A 22248-nucleotide genomic window follows, 5' to 3' on the forward strand; every position below is an offset into this window, starting at 1 on the left:
CGAACCGGAGTAAGACGTGTTTTAAAAGAAATCGTGGACTGGATTGTGCAACCGTGGAAAGAGTGACTTTTTTTGTGAGGTGTTACATCGCGCCGTTTTTTTGAACTGTGTCTAGGTTGCAGCATTGAATGAGAGGTGTGGGATCTTATTTATATTTGGTAAACTAGTTGGATCTGGTGCGTTTATTTTCGGAGAGACTGCTATTGAAATTAATTGCAGGTTATGAATAACTTGTTTTGTCTGTGATGTTACAGCGGTACGTTTTTCTTTTAATATACAAGGGCAGTTGTTCAGTTTTCAGACAATATGAAGAGTGTTATTGCAAAAAAAGCAACAAATTCACAATTATAGTTATTTGTTTGTGGCATTTTTGTTACTGTTTTTATTTATGCGGATGTTTCTGTTTTCGTTCTCAAACTCAAATTTAACTATAATACTTATTCAGTTATTAGCTACCTCCTCGTAGTACCAGCAAAAGTTAACAAAATAAACATTTCTAACTCAAAAAAAAAGCAACTGTAGAAAACAATTAACAGTTCTCCTAAGTGTTCCGCCATTAATCGTCTCCGGCCATCGGTAAATACCCATTTCAAAAACGAAACATTTACCAAGGTCGCGGGCGCATATTTAAAATAGTCGTTGAAGTTTGTAATAGATGCTACTTTTACTGGTGATGAAGCATCAACTGCTTCACATTTTCGTAATCCCACTATCCGCGTTATTGTACATTAAGATATGTCTGCCTCTGATCTGAAGTTTCGCATCGATCAATTTATTCGATACGTATCTAGCGGCACCCTAATGCCTGCCCTGGTGTATCGTGAGCATAGAGCGGCACACGGCTTGAGCACAGATTTAGACTATTTCTGCTATTACAACGAATATTATCGCTTACTAGCATAATATAAATTACAACTGTTGATTTATTTGATAGTCACCATAAAGTTGTCTATTTATTACCGTCGAGCCAAATGAACACACGGACTCTTTAATTTTCTTTTTGTCGATTTACTTTTCTTTCTTCTTTTTCTTTTTGTGTTATTCCATTAAATCATGTGATTGTTTTGCCAAGCAGGGTGAACCTTAAATATCATACAATTTAACGGCGGGTAAAGTAAATGAGTTAAAGAGGATAAGTTATTTTTAGTACGAAAAAAACGCTATACCTACATACTGATCATAAAAAATGTTTTATTTTGACCTCATAGGGTCCAAATTTTTAAATATTTTTTTTATGAGGAGATGATTTTATGATTCGCAAGACCGATTTCGTTTGTAGCTTGTATAATCTGAGGCAGAAAATATTGAACAAAGTTAGTACTCAATAAAGATCCTTCATAAATGATTACAAGTCACGTAACCATCGAGCTTAGGCAACCAACATTGCACGATTGATACTGTCAAAATTACTGGTCACGTGGCTTGTAGTCTCTTATGAGGGCCCTGTATGTCTTTCTCTAGAACAGGATGATAGTTTTATAAAATATCTTTTATAATGACATATTTTTTTAATAGAGAATTTAAAAATTTGTTTAGTAAATTTAACAGCTGAACATATCTGCGCAATGGTTCCATGGCAGTCTTGACATGTGCAGAAAATAAGCCAACATATTGTGCAAAACGTAATCAGAGAAAGAGAGGTATCGAAAAAACAAAGATATACAAAGTGTTTCATTCATTAAAAAAAGCAAAAATGTGCTTAATAACTTCGAAATGCAATAACTTCGAAATGCAACATTCATTTGTTTTTTTATATATATTGCTTGAAAATCGCAAAAATATTTCCTAAAACTGAACTTTCCTTTTTATAATTCCTTCAAAGTAAAAAGTTAAAAAATATAAGGGAGTAGAATGTTGTGTTATTGACCCTATAAGTTTTGACAACCACTGTTTACGTGAAATGTAAACATTTATGCCAACGTACCAAAGAGTTGCAAGTTTGCTAATGATATATGGGGAATTTTATATAGATAAGGCATTTTCATGCAGCAGATTACATTTATCTCTCATGCGCAGTGATGGATTCTAATTTAAATAATATTAATTGGTTTTATAAGTGGATTAAAATTATATTATGGAACAATCGTAAGTCTAATAATAAGTTCTTAATAACGAAAATCCTAAACGATTGAAAATTTAATTTCAACTAATTAAATGCAACTATAATGTTTATAATTGCAATATTTAAAAAGCAAGTCCATTAAATTACTCAAAAAGCAAATGTAACAATTAAACGCTTTGCTAATTATCGAAAAATATGGTACTTAAACAGTTAGTTACTACAAAATATGATTAGTCGACAAATGTTGGCAACTATTATGAGTGAATGAAAATTAATTTCTGTGGTAATCATAACCTTAGTTTTAACTTCTCAGTCCTAAGCGATTGGAAATTTTATTTCAGTTAGTTAATTATTTACTATTTAGTTAGTTGCTTCATAAAGTTTATCGTAATCTCTATGTATGTACTTGTATGCAACTACTTAAGCTCATATTACACAAGTAGGTAATAGAACAGGATACTGACAGTTGAAAACGCAAAATTTAATAGTTGTCTGTTTTTCATAGTAAACACAACCTAAAAATTAAAAGAAAAACATATACAAATAATGAATATTATACAGGGTGTCCCAAAAGTGACGCCCGACCTTCTGGGTTTTGATTAAGGAGACAAAATCAATTCGAAAATCAAGAGTGGAAAATTTTCCGATGATTTTTCTTTGTTGAGTTATTCAAAAAATATATTAAAAAAAAAAAAATAATAAACATTTGGGCTGGGTTATTAAATAATTATGTAGTTCAGAGCTGTATTTGCTGTAGCTGTTTGTTTTTAAATGAAAAGTTACCATAGCCATTGCTGGATGACGTTCTGTTAGCAGTTAGACTGAATTATTGGTTTCAACATGATGGAGCTCCATCACATTATGGTTTACGAGTATAAAATTATCTGAATCAAAACTCCTCAGATAGATGGATTGGAAGAAGTGGACCATGGCCTCCTAATTCACCAGATCTGAATCCCCTAGATTTTTCTCTTGAGTTTATTTAAAAGAAAAGATATACAGCGAACCTGTTGTAAATTTTCTGAAATTATTTAAAATTTCTTTACTATACTGAAAACTGCTAGGGTACTTTGTAGTTTTTCACACTGAACTTGACTAAATTATGTATGATGTGTCTTTTGTATTTAGGTATACATACTTTTGTGTTTTAACTTTTTTCACAGGCAGTGTTTTTTGGTGCTTTAAAGTTTAGTTTATATTTTTATTAAATATGGGGTTTTACACGATTACTGTTTTTACATAACTTAAGAATGAACAAAGACAAATAGGGAAATATGTATGTTTAATGCAAAAAAGTGTTTAGCTTGATGAAACTTCTTATTTTTATGTTGCGAATTTTTCATTTTTCAGAATAAAGCTGCTAAAGCCTACTGAAAGTAGGAATCATCTTGCTGTTTTTCTAACAATATTTCTAATGAAACTATAGACTTCCTTAGATAGCTGAATGCAGAAAAAATATCTTCCAGAATTGATAAAAAAATATATAGTGTGCCATTTGAACAAAAACAGTTGACTATAGCAATTTTGACATATGTTACCGTAGAGACGATCTAATAATGTCATTTAATAGAGTTTGAGCGGCGATTTAAAAATGTATAGGGTTTGTTATGGCTATTTGTTAAAATAAAAGAGATACAGGGCCGCGAATACCAAACTGAATCACCCGGTATACTATATCATTATGCAATGTATTAACATTGTAGCATTACTTGCCACTTCGATGAAATGTAATGCGTAGTTTTTATTTCACCTAACGCAAATGGAAAAACCGAAAATTTTTACATTACCAAAATTTCAACATACGTGTTATCTGATCTTATTAATATCAGAAAATTATGCGCATCCTCATTAAATTTATAGTTATTGAAGAATTCAAATTACTCTTATTTTTAACAGGTCATTATGAATCTTTTGTTTCCATACTCTTATTTTACTGCTATCCAATTCAGAAATCGAGATGACTAATTTGTCGTGTATCTTAGTTTTTGTAATACAGACAAAATTTCACATGCTTTTACAGATGCGAAATATTTTTTATATTTCGGCAGGCGTCAGATAAATAGACTCATTTTTATTTTAAAGAAGTACTTACATATAGTTTTAGTAATTTAGATTTCCCAGTCTAAAGTGACTACAAAATATTCCTTTCTATTCTAGATGAAATTGTCTGCATGTGAAGCATACATAAAATAGTATAGAAATATTGATCCAGAATAATAGGTAGGTACAAATGCAAATACGTAAATAAAATGAAATAAAATATGTACTTGAACTCTGATTTCAGCCCAGATTTCTGTTGTAGCCCTCAGAATATTACTCAATATTTTATTTCACAATCCAAATCCAAGGTGTCTACAAAGGAAATTGTGATTTTTTTCTGTGTTTTATGTATATATTATAAACCGGAAATAGAATAATGGAAAATAATGATTTCATTTAACAAGCGAATTTTAAAAATACAGCGGTGGCTCGTGATCTTTTTAAACATTCATAAGCAGAAACAGAAATTATTAATTAAATACAGGGTTACAACTTTTGAATTATCCAATACAGGTATCTTTCTTATATTAATAGATACATAAATCGTTAAATGAGCAAAAATGTGCACAATTTTATGCAATATACTGTTATAATTTTGAGTGAGTATATTTTCCTTACCTTTATTGGCTTAAGTTCTTCTTCTTCTTCTTCTTCTAACCAGCAGACTTATTTTCTTCTTAGTTGGGCGTCAGCTCATATGAGCATATGTTTTCAATTTAGTTCAAAACTGGTCTGCTAATTTGGAAAGAAGGTCTCTGTTCAATTTTAAAACGGTATGAATTTTGTGAAATCTTGCCTCAAGGTGAGGTTCTGAGAACGGCTGTTTTTTCTATCTAGTCAATGACTTGGGGCAATTGAAATTAAAAAAAAACATGTATTTAAAGTTAATTTGACCAGAATTAATAATTTCATCAAAGTGGAATGATTTCATTATTTAATTTTTATGTTATCATCTACTGTATTTTGAAAAATAAATAATATCTTGTGTGACTAACTAACTGAGGCAAATTGATTTAGGCACTGGGCTTCGTATTCCTATTGGTCCCGAGGATTTACGTCCCTCGATGTAAACTCTTGTTTTGGTAGTGTTCCTTGGTTGAAATTTGAAATCTGTCTTCTGAGTCAGTGCACTGTACTTCTTCACTGCTGTTGGTGCTGTTCCGTACATTCGATTCCCAAAATGGTGAATTATGTCGTTTGGTTTCTCCTTCAGCTTGGTGTTACTATTTATTACTGGATGGTATTTTTGATTTGATTTTGGCTGGGACTTACTTGTTGTGCTTCTTTATGACTGGGAAATTCAGGAAAGGGTGTAGCTGGTTATTTTCCGTGCTTACACTGCCCTGGAGACTGGAGAAATATTTTACTTTTGGCTAAATTTGGGCAACGTCCCTACTTTTAATTTTAAAATCAACTAAATTTTGTTCTCCTTTTTGTATCTCAAGTAACGCAACACTTTTTATTTTTCATATACCCACTATGTTTTTTCTTTTATCACTTATTCTTAATCCTAGTAATACAAAATTCAACCAATCACAACTAGTTTTAATTTTGAATAAAGTTAATTACATAATATTTTAATTAAATTATTGTTTGGCATCCTCTCTTTGATGCTTTTCTTGTCATATACTAAATTCAATTTTATTTTATGTTCTATCTCAGTTTCAAGGTGCCTTCATCACTCCCATTGGTTGATATCTGTCAAAACGCGTACTGTTTTTGGGTTTACATTCTCCCCAAAACAAACTTGGTCAAACGTATATTTATTTAAAATTTTTTCGTATTTTAACCTGCATTTGCCTGTTTTATTTAAATTCCTAGCCATTATTCATTTTATTACAATATATTAAATATTGCAAACTTTTTTATGATGAGATATTAATTTTTCCGGTCTGAAACACTTTTTTTTCAAAGAAAAATTCTACTTAGAAAAATCATCGTACAGAGTTCTGTCGGTGATCATTTTTTTCGTTTTGACATATAGATACTTTTTGGTGAGCTAAAAAAATCTGTAGTCACAGTTCAAAAACATGCTCAAAAATGCAAAAAATAAAAAATGACTTGCAACAATGAATTTTTCAGTAGTTGATAATTTGTTTAAATTTAAAAAAAAATCAAAAACTGATTACACCATTCAATTGTACGGAAAAAATTAAAAGAAAAACTAATTGTTTGACCTAAAACTTTATTTTTATACAGTATTGCTATAAACATAAGTCGAATAGTGAATAAATAAAATAAATAATAATTTTTTTTCCGTAGGATCAATTAGTGTACATACTTATTTTTTTAAAATTTTGATGAATTCATAGATATACAGTGTGTCCAAGATAAGAATGGGATAGCATTAGGATCTAGGAGACGGTAAGAGATACGGGGTGGCTCAGGTTAGAAAAAAGTTTTGTTTTTTTATACCTAATAATATGCCGTTTAGAAAGTTTTAAAAATCCGGAAAAACCCGAAATTTTGCAAAATTGTTTTAATTTTTTTTCTGGCTTTATTTGAAAACGAATTTTAAAATAAATTGCATATTTACTATGCCACTTTTTTCGCTCTATACAATGGCGTCAACATTTTTGCAATCCGATGCTTCATCTTCGAGGGGCCATCATCAGGTTATTTTTTTTTTTAAATATATTGCTGCTCTTTTTTTGACCAAATCTAGTTATTTTTAATTCTGAATTAGATGGTATTACTATTGTACTCGCTTAAAAAGTTTTTAGTTTGTTTTAGCTATCATTTAAAATTTTTCCTGAGTACGGGTCTGAACGCTTTCAAAATTGGATGAAGTCATAACATTATAAAAGTCAATACCGCACAAAATATCCAACAATTTTTTACTACTATTAGCAATACTAATTAGAAATAATAAAACATTTCATAAATTCGTATTAATTATTTTTTTATTAGATACAACTTTTTTAAATTATTGATTAAAAAAAATTGTTGGATATTTTGTGCTGTATTGACTTTTCTAATGTCCCCTCTCCCTCTCCTCCAATAGATACAGGTATTTTGAAAGCGTTCGGAGCCGTACTCAAGAAAAATTTTAAATTGTAGCTGTAAATATGCAATTTATTTTAAAATTCGTTTTCAAATAAAGCCAGAAAAAAATAAAACGATTTTACAAAATTTCGGGTTTTCGGGTTTCACGTCAACAGTAGACTTTGCAGTTAAACTCTGTATTGCTGAAATCTCAAATCATCCAGAGATTATTTATCATTTGTGCATTTGTAATTCGTCTTAGATGTTTATAGCAATACTGTACAAAAATAAAGTTTTGGGTCAGACAATGAGACAGTTTTTGTTGTATTTTTTTCCGTAGAATTGAATGGTGTTATCAGAAGAGATTTTTTTTTTGAATTTAAACTAATTATAAACAATTACTGAAAAATTAATAGTTGCAAGTCATTTTTTATTTTTATTTGTATTTTTGAGCATGTTTTTGAACTGTGATTACAGATTTTTTTATTTCACCAAAGAGTATATGTCAAAACTAAAAAAATGATCACCTAGAACTCTGTAAGATGATTTTCCTAAGTAGATTTTTCTTTAAAAAAAAGTGTTTCAGACCGGAAAAAATGAATATCTCGGAAACTTCTAGATTTTTTTATCTAAAAAAAATTGTGGTTATTTAAAACACAGAAAGGTATACTTTCACCAAGTTCAAAAATCTGAAAAAACTGCTTTTCGCATTTTTCTCGGAAATTTTGAGATTATCGTAAAAATGACCTCTACAAAAGTTGTAGATTTTTGCATGATCTGCAACTTTTGCATTGGATACGTTTTTGTTCGACGTCAACTTTCGCCAGAAATCCCAATGATACAATTTTTCACAACTTTTCAATCCTCCAGATCAACCCTCCGCCAACCCTCACGCTTTTATTTTTTTTTAGGTTTATTATAAGCCCTTTTACCATTTCCACTTGTAAAAGTCCAGGTAACATTTTTTTTTTCTCTAAGTGTAATTTGGTTGAACTAGTAACTATCTGAAATTTCAAAATTGTTGGTGCATTTTTGGTATGAATGAATTCTTTTATTTTTTTCCATTATTTCGCTTATGGTATAATAAAACTAGACATATTATAATATTGCCGGATTTGTAAATAAAAAAGCAAATACCACATACGAGGTTACTCAAAAATAAGTACTGATGAAATTGATTTCATTCANAATAATTTTTTTTCCGTAGGATCAATTAGTGTACATACTTATTTTTTTAAAATTTTGATGAATTCATAGATATACAGTGTGTCCAAGATAAGAATGGGATAGCATTAGGATCTAGGAGACGGTAAGAGATACGGGGTGGCTCAGGTTAGAAAAAAGTTTTGTTTTTTTATACCTAATAATATGCCGTTTAGAAAGTTTTAAAATTCCGGGTAGATCCGGAGATATCCGGAAAAACCCGAAATTTTGCAAAATTGTTTTAATTATTTTTTTTTTATTTGAAAACGAATTTTAAAATAAATTGCATATTTACTATGCCACTTTTTTCGTTCTATACAATGGCGTCAACATTTTTGCAATCCGATGTTTCATCTTCGAGGGGCCATCATCAGGTTATTTCTTTAAATATCGCTGCTATTTTTTTGACCAAATCTAAAATCATTTTTAAAATTTTTCTTGAGTACGGCTCTGAACGCTTTCAAAATTAATGAAGTCATAACAGTATAAAAGTCAATACCGCACAAAATATCCAACAATTTTTTTTACTACTATTAGCAATACTAATTAGAAATAATAAAACATTTCATAAATTCGTATTATTTTTTTATTAGGTACAACTTTTTAAATTATTGATTAAAAAAAATTGTTGGATATTTTGTGCTGTATTGACTTTTATACTGTTCCTCCAATAGATATTTTGAAAGCGTTCAGAGCCGTACTGAGGAAAAATTTTAAATGGTAGCTGTAAATATGCAATTTATTTTAAAATTCGTTTTCAAATAAAACCAGACAAAAAATAAAAGATTTTGCTAAATTTCAGGTTTTCGGGTTTCGCGTCAACAGTAGACTTTGCAGTTAATACTTTGTATTGCTGAAATCTCAAATCATTCAGAGATTATTTATCATTTGTGCATTTGTAATTCGTCTTAGATGTTTATAGCAATACTGTACAAAAATAAAGTTATGAGTCAGACAATGAGACCCAGTTTTTGTTGTATTTTTTTCCGTAGAATTGAATGGTGTAATCAGAAGTGATTTTTTTTTAATTTAAACAAATTATAAACAATTACTGAAAAATTAATAGTTGCAAGTCATTTTTTATTTTTGTTTGTATTTTTGAGCATGTTTTTGAACTGTGATTACAGATTTTTTTATTTCACCATAGAGTATCTATATGTCAAAACTAAAAAAATTATCACCTATAGAACTCTGTACGATGATTTACCTAAGTAGAATTTTTCTTTGAAAAAAAAAATGTGTTTCAGACCGGAAAAAATGAATATCTCGGAAACTTCTAGATTTTTTTATCTAAAAAAAAATTGTGGTTATTTAAAAGAGAAAGGTATACTCTCACTAAGTTTCGCCAAAATTAAGTTATTTTTGCGGAAATGAGAAATAAAAAATGAAAAATCAGAGAAAAACTGTTTTTCGCATATTTCTCGGAAATTTTGAGATTATCGTAAAAATGACCTCTACAAGAGTTGTAGATTTTTGCACGATCTACAACTTTTGCATTGGATACGTTTTTGTTCGACGTCAACTTTCGTCAGAAATCCCAATGATACAATTTTTCTCAACTTTTCAACCCTCCAGATCAACCCTCCGTCACCCCACACGCTTTTATTTTTTTGGGTTTATTATAAGCCCTTTTACCATTTCCACTTATAAAAGTCCAGGTAACTATTTTTTTTCTCTAAGTGTAATTTGGTTGGACTAATAACTATCTGAAATTTCAAAATTGTTGAGGTGTGCATTTTTGGTATGAATGAATTCTTCTATTTTTTCCATTATTTTCGCTTATGATATAATAAAACTAGACATATTATAATATTGCTGGATTTGTAAATAAAAAAGCAAATACCACATACGAGGTTACTCAAAAATAAGTACTGATGAAATTGATTTCATTCAGAAATTCGTACCATCACCGAAATGTTTATAACGTGACCCTATTATATCATTATCTGCGAAAAAATAGAGGATTTTTCCCCTGTGCGAAAGCGTTAATGCTCTATAAAAATATTTTTCCGGCTCTCGTTCTGAACAATTTCCATATCAAAGTTGGCGTTATGCGTCTGCTGCTGCATCAGTAACAAAGCAAATATTTTCATGCCGCCTGATAAGGACTTTCCGTGTACTGGATGAAAAGATAAACAAAACAGATATCTTATCAACTTTTTACCAATACCTAAGCGCAAGCGTCACGACGATTGTAATAGTTTACGGTGTGGTATGAATCCAAAGTGTTGTTACAGTACCGCTCAAGTAGTATTAATGACGATTGACTGCGGTCATAGTCACAGCTGTTCGTATTTTGTTTTGACGTGACGCTTTCGTGTTGTCTAGTTGGCCTGGTATGAAGCATTGTGAAGGCGAACCGGAGTAAGACGTGTTTTAAAAGAAATCGTGAACTGGATTGTGCAACCGTGGAAAGAGTGACTTTTTTTGTGAGGTGTTACATCGCGCCGTTTTTTTGAACTGTGTCTAGGTTGCAGCATTGAATGAGAGGTGTGGGATCTTATTGATATTTGGTAAACTAGTTGGATCTGGTGCGTTTATTTTCGGAGAGACTGCTATTGAAATTAATTGCAGGTTATGAATAACTTGTTTTGTCTGTGATGTTACAGCGGTACGTTTTTCTTTTAATATACAAGGGCAGTTGTTCAGTTTTCAGACAATATGAAGAGTGTTATTGCAAAAAAAGCAACAAATTCACAATTATAGTTATTTGTTTGTGGCATTTTTGTTACTGTTTTTATTTATGCGGATGTTTCTGTTTTCGTTCTCAAACTCAAATTTAACTATAATACTTATTCAGTTATTAGCTACCTCCTCGTAGTACCAGCAAAAGTTAACAAAATAAACATTTCTAACTCAAAAAAAAAGCAACTGTAGAAAACAATTAACAGTTCTCCTAAGTGTTCCGCCATTAATCGTCTCCGGCCATCGGTAAATACCCATTTCAAAAACGAAACATTTACCAAGGTCGCGGGCGCATATTTAAAATAGTCGTTGAAGTTTGTAATAGATGCTACTTTTACTGGTGATGAAGCATCAACTGCTTCACATTTTCGTAATCCCACTATCCGCGTTATTGTACAATAAGATGTACATGTCTGCCTCTGATCTGAAGTTTCGCATCGATCAATTTATTCGATACGTATCTAGCGGCACCCTAATGCCTGCCCTGGTGTATCGTGAGCATAGAGCGGCACACGGCTTGAGCACAGATTTAGACTATTTCTGATACTACAACGAATATTATCGCTTACTAGCATAATATAAATTACAACTGTTTATTTATTTGATAGTCACCATAAAGTTGTCTATTTATTACCGTCGAGCAAAATGAACACACGGACTCTTTAATTTTGTTTTTGTCGATTTACTTTTCTTTCTTCTTTTTCTTTTTGTGTTATTCCATTAAATCATATGATTGTTTTGCCAAGCAGGGTGAACCTTAAATATCATACAATTTAACGGCGGGTAAAGTAAATGAGTTAAAGAGGATAAGTTATTTTTAGTACGAAAAAAACGCTATACCTACATACTGATCATAAAAAATGTTTTGTTTTGACCTCATAGGGTCCAAATTTTTAAATATTTTTTTTATGAGGAGATGATTTTATGATTCGCAAGACCGATTTCGTTTGTAGCTTGTATAATCTGAGGCAGAAAATATTGAACAAAGTTAGTACTCAATAAAGATCCTTCATAAATGATTACAAGTCACGTAACCATCGAGCTTAGGCAACCAACATTGCACGATTGATACTGTCAAAATTACTGGTCACGTGGCTTGTAGTCTCTTATGAGGGCCCTGTATGTCTTTCTTTAGAACAGGATGATAGTTTTATAAAATATCTTTTATAATGACATATTTTTTTAATAGAGAATTTAAAAATTTGTTTAGTAAATTTAACAGCTGAACATATCTGCGCAGTGGTTCCATGGCAGTCTTGGCATGTGCAGAAAATAAGCCAACATATTGTGCAAAACGTAATCAGAGAAAGAGAGGTATCGAAAAAACAACAGATATACAGAGTGTTTCATTTGAAAAAGCAAAAATGTGCTTAATAACTTCGAAATGCAATAACTTCGAAATGCAACATTCATTTGTTTTTTTATATATATTGCTTGAAAATCGCAAAAATATTTCCTAAAACTGAACATTCGTTCTTATAATTCCTTCAAAGTAAAAAGTTAAAAAATATAAGGGAGTAGAATGTTGTGTTATTGACCCTATAAATTTTGACAACCGCTGTTTACCTGAAATGTAAACATTTATGCCAAGGTACCAAAGAATTGCAAGTTTACCAATGATATATGGGGAATTTTATATAGAATAAGGCATTTTCATACAGCATAATACATTTATCTCTCATGCGTAGTGATGGATTCTAATTTAAATAATATTAATTGGTTTTATAAGTGGATTAAAATTATATTATGGAACAATCGTAAGTCTAATAATAAGTTCTTAATAACGAAAATCCTAAACGATTGAAAATTTAATTTCAACTAATTAAATACAACCATAAAGTTTATAATTGCAATATTTAAAAAGCGAGTCCATTAAATTACTCAAAAAGCAAATGTAACAATTAAACGCTTTGCTAATTATCGAAAAATAAGGTACTTAAACAGTTAGTTACTACAAAATATGATTAGTCGACAAACGTTGGCAACTATTATGAGTCAATGAAAATTAATTTCTGCGGTAATCACAACCTTAGTTTTAACTTCTCAGTCCTAAGCGATTGGAAATTTTATTTCAGTTAGTTAATTATTTACTATTTAGTTGGTTGCTTCATAAAGTTTATCGTAATCTCTATGTATGTACTTGTATGCAACTACTTAAGCTCATATTACACAAGTAGGTAATAGAACAGGATACTGACAGTTGAAAACGCAAAATTTAATAGTTGTCTGTTTTTCATAGTAAACACAACCTAAAAATTAAAAGAAAAACATATACAAATAATGAATATTATACAGGGTGTCCCAAAAGTGACGCCCGACCTTCTGGGTTTTGATTAAGGAGACAAAAACAATTCGAAAATCAAGAGTGGAAAATTTTCCGATGATTTTTCTTTGTTGAGTTATTCAAAAAATATATTCAAAAAAAAAAAAATAAACATTTGGGCTGGGTTATTAAATAATTATGTAGTTCAGAGCTGTATTTGCTGTAGCTGTTTGTTTTTAAATGAAAAGTTACCATAGCCATTGCTGGATGACGTTCTGTTAGCAGTTAGACTGAATTATTGGTTTCAACATGATGGAGCTCCATCACATTATGGTTTACGAGTATAAAATTATCTGAATCAAAACTCCTCAGATAGATGGATTGGAAGAAGTGGACCATGGCCTCCTAATTCACCAGATCTGAATCCCCTAGATTTTTCTCTTGAGTTTATTTAAAAGAAAAGATATACAGCGAACCTGTTGTAAATTTTCTGAAATTATTTAAAATTTCTTTACTATACTGAAAACTGCTAGGGTACTTTGTAGTTTTTCACACTGAACTTGACTAAATTATGTATGATGTGTCTTTTGTATTTAGGTATACATACTTTTGTGTTTTAACTTTTTTCACAGGCAGTGTTTTTTGGTGCTTTAAAGTTTAGTTTATATTTTTATTAAATATGGGGTTTTACACGATTACTGTTTTTACATAACTTAAGAATGAACAAAGACAAATAGGGAAATATGTATGTTTAATGCAAAAAAGTGTTTAGCTTGATGAAACTTCTTATTTTTATGTTGCGAATTTTACAACTGCCACGAATTCGACAATTTTGCTTGTTCGCATACTCACTAAAATGGAAATGCGAATCGTCACTAAAGATGATTTTTTCAGTAAAATCACCATCCACTTGCTGATTCTCAAACATCCAATCAACGAATGTCCGGCGCATTAAATGGTCGGTTAGCTGAATCTTGAATAATGCAGATACATACAGATCTTTTGTTAAAATCCGCTCCATTATGTTTTTTGAAATATTTTATTGCAGTGACCGATGACGCAGAGAGGTTACGGGAATTTCCGCCACACTTACTCACCCTGGCAATATTTTCGGCTGAACAACCAGTATCTACGAAACCGGTCTATTTTTTTATTGTCTGCAACCGAACCTATTGGTTCGAATTTTTCAACAACTTTTCATAGTTGATTCATCCGAGGCGTTCCTTCTACCGAAAATTCCACGTAATTTGCGCAAAGTCTCAGCTACACGCTCTGTGCACTTGTCATGAATTTTCACAATCTTCACTCGCTCACCGTCATTGTCTTTAACCGCAACGTGTATACTATAGCATGCACAATTTAAATTGTTACTTTTAGGACATCCTTTATTATGTATATAAACATAGGTTAGTTTAAATAAACTAAATCAACTTCTTTTCGTCATTACACTAACTTCATTAAATTTTATACAATTTCTCCCTATCAGTTTACTAAAGGAATGTGTTTTCCGTGTACTGGCAAGTTATTTAAACTGTTTCTAAAGGTATTTAAAAGTGCATAAAGCTATCTAAATGTATTTAAATTGATTTGTATGAATTTGTCGGGTATCTAATTATATTTAATTATATTTATGTACATTCCTATGCATCTAAATGTATTCTTTTAAATATTTTTCTCCAATTTGTATACCTACATATTTAAGTAGTGTCCTACCTCTCAGAATAAATTATAAGAAAAATACCTTTAGATACAGGGTGAGTCAAAATTCACTCCCCAGCGGCCGGATATATATTCTAAAATAAAAAATAAAACAAAAATGTAAAATACTAAAATCTCGAAAACGAAGCTGTTTTTGGAATGTTTTGTAAAGAAAAATTCAAATTTATAATTTTTTTGTTTAATATTAACACCATTAAAATCCATACAAAATAAGAAATAGCAAAAACGAAGATCCTTCTGGCTTTGGCTAATCTTCAAAAACATTACCATTTTCGTTAATATACTTCTGCAATCTGTGGTAGAAACTCCTGGTAACAGAACAGAAATTAGCTTCATTTATTTCCGCTACTGCTTCATGAATCCTGCCAATAACATCATCCCCGCCAACAGGCACAGTAACATAAATCTTTTCTTTTTTGTATTCCCATAACCAAAAGTCTATCGGAGTCAAGTCAGGAGACCGGGGTGGCCATAGTGTTGGTCCACCTCGTCCAATCCATTTATTAAGAAAACTGCGGTTCAAAATATGTCGTACTTGTAATGTGGCATGTGCGGGCGCACCGTCATGCTGAAACCACATAGTTGCACGTTGTTGTAGAGGAATATTTTCTGACAAATCTGGCAAAATTTTCTCGCAAAAATTACTGTAATTTCCACCCGAGTCCACCATTCAGTTTTTGTCCGGCCAACTTGATTAGTCAGTCGAAAATTGCGCATTTATTGAACTAAAATTTATTCGAAAACGGCTCCGCTTTCGAGATTTTAGTATTCTACATTTTTGTTTTATTTTTTATTTTAGAATATAAATCCGGCCGCTGGGGAGTGAATTTTGACTCACCCTGTATATTTTTTTTGTGGTCATTAAATTCGTTTCAAAGCAGAATTTTCTCTCGTCTAATCTGGGTTTGAGTGAGCATTCTTGTGACCCACCATTACGGTCATTCAAAGTCTTACTCCGATAAATATATTTGTTTACCATGTTAGGTGCTTGTCAATAATGTCTTTATTAAAACCATGTTAATAGAATTTCTTGAATACATATTTGAAAAGTTCATGACATTGATAAGATTATATGTATTTCATTTCTGTCTATCTATACGTACTTCATTCATTTTGATTCAAAAAATAGTTCCCTTAACATTAGAAGTACCATTATGGCTAAAGACAGATGGAAATCGGTAAGATGGTTGATGTTTTTCTTTTATTGTATATTTTTAACAACTGATATACCTACAGGATGTTTTTTATTATATAATAATATAATGTAATATTAATTTAGTAGAAATAAAGAAAATTTCAAGTTTTCAACCCGATGTACAAATTATAAATGACTAAAATGCTTGTTTAATCGTCATTTATGGATTTTATATCGCAAATTATTGAAAGAGGCTTCTACAGGGTGTATTTAAATGCAGGGGCACAAATGATACCAGAGATTCCTTAGGCGAAAGTTGATTTACCCTAACATACCTATATCCCAAGTCGCATAATAAAAAAGATACAGGGTGTCAAAGTGAAAAATAAAACTGGTTTCTTCTAAATAATTTCTAAAGTTTTAGTCAGACATGTTCCAAATTTTCTAACGAGAAATCTTTTCAGAGTGGTAAAAATGATATAATAATCATTTTTGGCTGTCGCGTGCGTGCATGCAATCTTATGCCTTAAATTTGTATTAACTTTTTTGTTAGCCCTTGTATACAGCTTTTTGACTATTAATATTATAATATTTGTTACCAAATACACAAATATCCGTACTAAGTATAATGCCGTGAGGCATTAAATGGAGGTATTAAATCCGAAATACTAATTTATAAAAATCAAAAATATCTCTTCAACATTTGACTTTAGCCATTTTCAATAAGTATACCTTTTTTGTTCAAAAAAGTCCAATATTTCATATATTGTTACTAAAAATTGTATACGAGGGCTGACGAAAAAGTTAATATGTTGAGATGTATGGAAATGTGATGTATTTAATATTGGTTTGGAAATTAAAAAAATAAAACAGAAAATAAATGTATTGAACTGGCAGTAATTAGTGTTGTATATAATGTATTATAAATTGCATATAAGAAAGGGGTAAAAATGAAAGAAGGAAATATCTGACAGAAATCGCTTGTCAAGAAAATAAAAAGTAATGATCAAATTAAATTGATTTTTTTATATAAATTTGAAATTATTGTAAAATAGTATTAAGTAAATTAAGTAGTGAGCAATGAGAAATTGAAATGTAAAAACAGGAGTGCGGTTTCTTAGAGACGGAAGAAAAAAAAATGTGAGAGTTGATTTTCGAAAAATTGTAGGGAGGAGAATTAATCAGAAAGTCGAGAGAAATACTAAGAAAAGATAATTTAAATAATTAAAAGTTCAGAAATAAATAAAGAAGACAGAAATAGAGCATATAATACATTAACAGGAATTGAAAAAGGTAAATCATTGACAAATATTAACATATCAACATTTCCCAGAGGATAGTCTCCTGTGAAAGACCAGATACCCAATATCAAACCGAATACCAGCTGTAATATAGAGGAGCAGATAGATGGTAGCAGAGTTATTCTTGGAGCATAGCAGTTCAGTACGAGAATTGAAGTAGAAATATAGAAAAACGAATCAGGAGCACAAAAAGTGAACGGAAGGATAGAAACTGTGTCCAAAATTGGAAAATTGTTGTAAGAGATTTGATAGATAATTGTAATTAGAAATAAGTTAATTAGTAAATAGTATTGGCGTAGGTTGCGTAGGAAAAATATAATTTTATTTAAATTGTGTCAAATCAAAAAAAATATCAGTTTAATTTAATATAATTTTTTTTTGAAAAGCAGGATTTCATTCAGTGATAGTTTCTTCTAAAGAACCTCCCCTAGAGATAATAGATTTTTTTTGTTTTACATTTTATAGAAAAATATTACTTTCAAATTTATTTTGTTTTGAAGAATTTTAATTTCTAAATTAATAGATATTCATATTAACCAAAATTTTATTCAAGAATAATTTATCGTGATAAAGAGAAATATAAATTTCACTGAGACTAGTGTCTACTTTCTTAAGCAATTGAAGGTAAGTAGATTTTCCCATTTGACAATTTTAGATATCCAAAGGTACATAAACATAAATTATATAAACAAATTAAATTACACGACTAAAAATAACATTACAATATATTTAATGCACAACATTGCCTGCAGACGCCCGTCTCGCGACAGCCAAAAACGTTTATTAGATTATTTTTCCCACCCTGAAAAAATCTCTCGCTAGAAAATTTGAAACATGTCTAACTAAATCTTTTGAAATTATTTAGAAGAAACCATTTTTTTTTTTTCACTTTGACACCCTGTATCTTTTTTATTATGCGACTCAGAATATTTTCACGTAAGGAATGTCTAGTATTATTATTGTGCCCCTTCCCCATATGGGGAAAAGGGAAGCTATAAATAATAAACTGCACAAAAATGTGGAATTATCGGTAGTGATTAATAGTACATATATGTAATCTTTTAGAAATTTCTCTTTTGTATATTCAACTTTCGCAGTATTCGTCCATTATTTTATTTATATTGCAAAAATGACCAGAAAAAGACAAGGGGCTGGCTATTTGAGTATTTGAACCAGCGCCATTACAGAAACACACACGAAATAGAAGTTATGAGTAAATTGTATTTTACTTCATACCTAACGATAATTTTTTACAAAACTTGCTGAATAAATAGAAAATGCCTAGATACATTAAATATGGGATAATCTTAGATATCGTCTATTTTTAAACTGCTAATTTTCACGCTGTAATAACTTACTAAATTAAAGTGATGATAAAATTCACTTAATTTATTATTCAATAGACATAGGTAAATTTTTTTTAACTGTGACGTTTATTATTGAGTAATAATTTACCTGTCCGTATCATCTCTATTTACAGAAAATGTTGATTTTGTGTTGTAGCCTTTCGTAATAGTCGGTAGTAGATTATATTTATTTATTTGCAACAGTTGTTTAATCATTCTCTCTCTTTGTTAAAGTGAAATGCATTTTTCACAACCTTGAGGAAATATAAACTTTGTTTCCTGGAAACTCTCTCATTAAATTATATACTTCTTTTTACTTACAATTTCTTTAAAAATGTACAAAACATTTGTCCTAAACGTTACTGTAAATTAAAAAAAAGCAAAACCTACTTTTCTTGACAATGAGATTTAGTTACTCACTTACGAGCGTGTAATAATAGGTAGTTGTTGTTCTTTAATTTTACTGATTAAAAACTAATTAATATGCTCGTATGCAATTAAAATTCTAACTGAAATTTAACGGGAGGTCGTGACCTCTAATTAACACACACCTTATTGTCTATTTTCTTCATTTCAATGGAATATGTTAAGTACTTTACATAATTATTGTTATTGTTGACTGCACGAAAAACAGTTAAAACCAGAAGAGATAGGTATAGGGAACCATTATACCATTCGAAGAGAACAAAATTATTCATCAAGTTGCGCAAAAATATGCAGGGTGTTCAATTAAAAGAAAATAATATCTAATATTGGTATGTAGATACGTTACTAATTGTAAATAAAATTAATTTATGTTTTAAAATAATTATTTCTGCTGTTTTCAAAAAGTACATAATAAAAAAATAAAAATACTTACTACTAATTTGATTGGTATGAAATATTTTTATAAATTATTTCATGTTCTTAAGAACAACTGGTTATTGACATCTAGTATAGCTTAACTATACGTCACGACATAAAGTAGATAGGGACCTATTTACGAAAGTTAAAACAGGTACTATTAAAAAGTTATAATATTTTAACAAAATACTATATGTTTTTATTCTTTTTTCTTATTCCGCCGCACTTCATCAGCTGAAAAGGTAATTTTTTATTTATTTTAACGCTATTTATTATTATTTACCCGAACCTTATGATCAACGGTACACCCTGCACAATTTAAATTTAAGTAGAATCCGATCCTGATCCGAACGCTTACGAAGGGCAGTGGAGGCTAGCCTCCGGAGCCGTATGAATCTAATGTGGTGAAGCCACAGCTAATCGAACTGTTCGGTCCTTGTGTACAAAATATTTAGAGTATGTAGAGGAGCGTAGCCTCCGGTGTACTTTTGGTGGTCTATAAATAGGCGCAGAATTACGGAATATACTGTCACCGCTTCATTTTATTACATTTACTTTACTTTTCAGTTTATCGGTTTACATGATGGTGCTTGTGAAGTGTCTTTGTGTAGAATAAGTGTAAAACCTAAGTTATTTATTTCAGTCTTTAGTGACGGTAGAGTGTATGTTTGTGTTTCCATTTTCAAGAAAGAGTTGATATGGTTAGAGCTTACTTTTTGTTCGGAGAAAACAATACTGTTGCAAGATATTATATGGATTCTCCCTACGGAATAAGAAAATGTTTGTAAGATTGGTTTAATATATAAGAAATTATGGGAGCTGAGAAACATAAAATTAGAAGTTTTAAACGTCTTGGGAGAAGATCTTGGTAATTAAATTTTCGTTGATGGATGACGAAAGGGCACCTGATGAACACCCATTCAATAAAAGTAACTCGCCAAAGAGCAGTACTTCACGACGGGTGGTATGGAAATTTTGTTTTTAATAAACCTTCCCTTGAAATTATGAACTTTGACAACAATGCATACCGCGGGTCCCAAGTGTTTATGCGTCACGACAATCGCGCGACGTTTTTTGAGGCCACACTAGCTTGTTCAGTTGGCGTATGAAAATGACTAAAAAAATAATGATTAAAAAGAGAATTCGGTTTTCACGGTTATGATATGTGTTTCTAAAGGTGAAAGATACCCTCAGTATAAATTTGGCTGCCATTCAAAGTTACACGTTGTAGAGTTGAAGATCTTTCTTTCCCTACGAATTTGTAGAGTATTTTTAGTTTTAATTTCTGAAATACTACTTACAGTGTTCATGTTATGTGCGCGTTATACGCCGAGTATAAAAAATTCATTATTTTGCAAGTTTCATGTGAAAAATTAATTTACAATGGTAGAGACATACATGTCTATAGCCTTGATGTGCAATTATTATATTTGATGTTTCATATGAAAACAGTTACTAATACATAGCTATTAACTTTGGTATTCCCCAGCTAGGTAGTTATCTACTTTAGAGGGACTTAAGAAGTGTAGAATAAATGGTCAACAATTTAACCTCCGATTTTTTAATCCTTTAAATTGGAAGATAATACTAATGCATGATAATTCTAGTGAAAGCACAAATGTACACAAGATATTACATACGTAATGAAACAGTAGTTATTTAATTTTGCAGAATGGAGTTATAAATTAATGAGATGCAAAGTATATGTTGTCATTTGAAATATTTTCTTAATACGATTTTTATCTAAGACTTCTCTACTCAAATTTTGATATCTCCATAATGGAGTAGCCTGACTGGTTTATTATTGACCCGTATCTATCAGTTATTTATTTACTTATATTAATCGAAATGCCCTTAATAATATATTTTTTGAATGACAATTGTGTGAACTAACAACGAATCAGGGATAAATATTTACGTGTTAATGATAAACTTTCCTGTCTAATAACAATAATAACTTTTAGATCATTACGAAGTAGGTACTAGTAAATATTTCTCTTAATAAAGAAAATAAATTTCGTTTTTAGACAAAAAAAAGAAGAACGATGAGAGTTTTTAGTACTGTCTCTCCCATTTTTTAAGTTTATTATCAAGTCGATCTGAATTTTTAATTAGGTACTGCATCTAAGTAGTTATATATTTATAAATATTCATAAGCTCGGTTGAAAGTATGTGTTTGATTAATATTGTTATTATTTTGCAGATAACTTTATCGCTATGGTATTGATGGTAAACTGCTCCAATTAAAAAAAATAATGCAAACAAATAGTTATTGAAGCGCAAGTGTAGATTAGAAACATTGCCAATGTCGTTTTCTTGTAATTAAAACATATTTACTGGCGACAGTTTTTCAGAAATTTAAATTATATTTTGGCTATTTGCTTATAGACAATTTAATTAGTGACCTTTTGATATACTTTGTCTTATTTGTTATAAAGTTTACGTATGAAAAATTCCTGGCAATTTGGTACTAAATTTACTACAAACAGGAATTAAAACAAAAACTACAGTGAAGTAGGCATAGGAAGTAATACATGTATATCGTACACCACCGATTATTTTGTTACTATTTTTAAAGAAAAATACTTAAAAATACATTAGAGTTAAATTAAACGTGAAGTATGAAACTAAATGATTTAGGTAGATCTTTTCTATATAAAATTACA

At 30.3% G+C, this 22248-nt stretch overlaps 1 long non-coding RNA gene across 2 annotated transcripts in view; it reads left to right on the forward strand.

The window, feature by feature from the left end:
• Positions 1-22248, forward strand: part of LOC108903719 — a 162482-nt gene that overhangs the window by 23391 nt on the left and 116843 nt on the right. Inside the window, exon 1 of one of the 2 annotated variants that reach the window (XR_001964212.2) lies at positions 10546-10901. The exons of the other annotated variant lie outside the window; for it this stretch is intronic. This is a non-coding gene — a long non-coding RNA (uncharacterized LOC108903719). Of the gene's footprint in view, positions 1-10545; positions 10902-22248 lie in introns of those variants that run through there. 2 annotated transcript variants of the gene reach the window in all.

This window comes from Anoplophora glabripennis, unplaced genomic scaffold, assembly GCF_000390285.2.
Source record: "Anoplophora glabripennis isolate ALB-LARVAE unplaced genomic scaffold, Agla_2.0 scaffold63, whole genome shotgun sequence".
NCBI lineage: Eukaryota > Metazoa > Arthropoda > Insecta > Coleoptera > Cerambycidae > Anoplophora > Anoplophora glabripennis.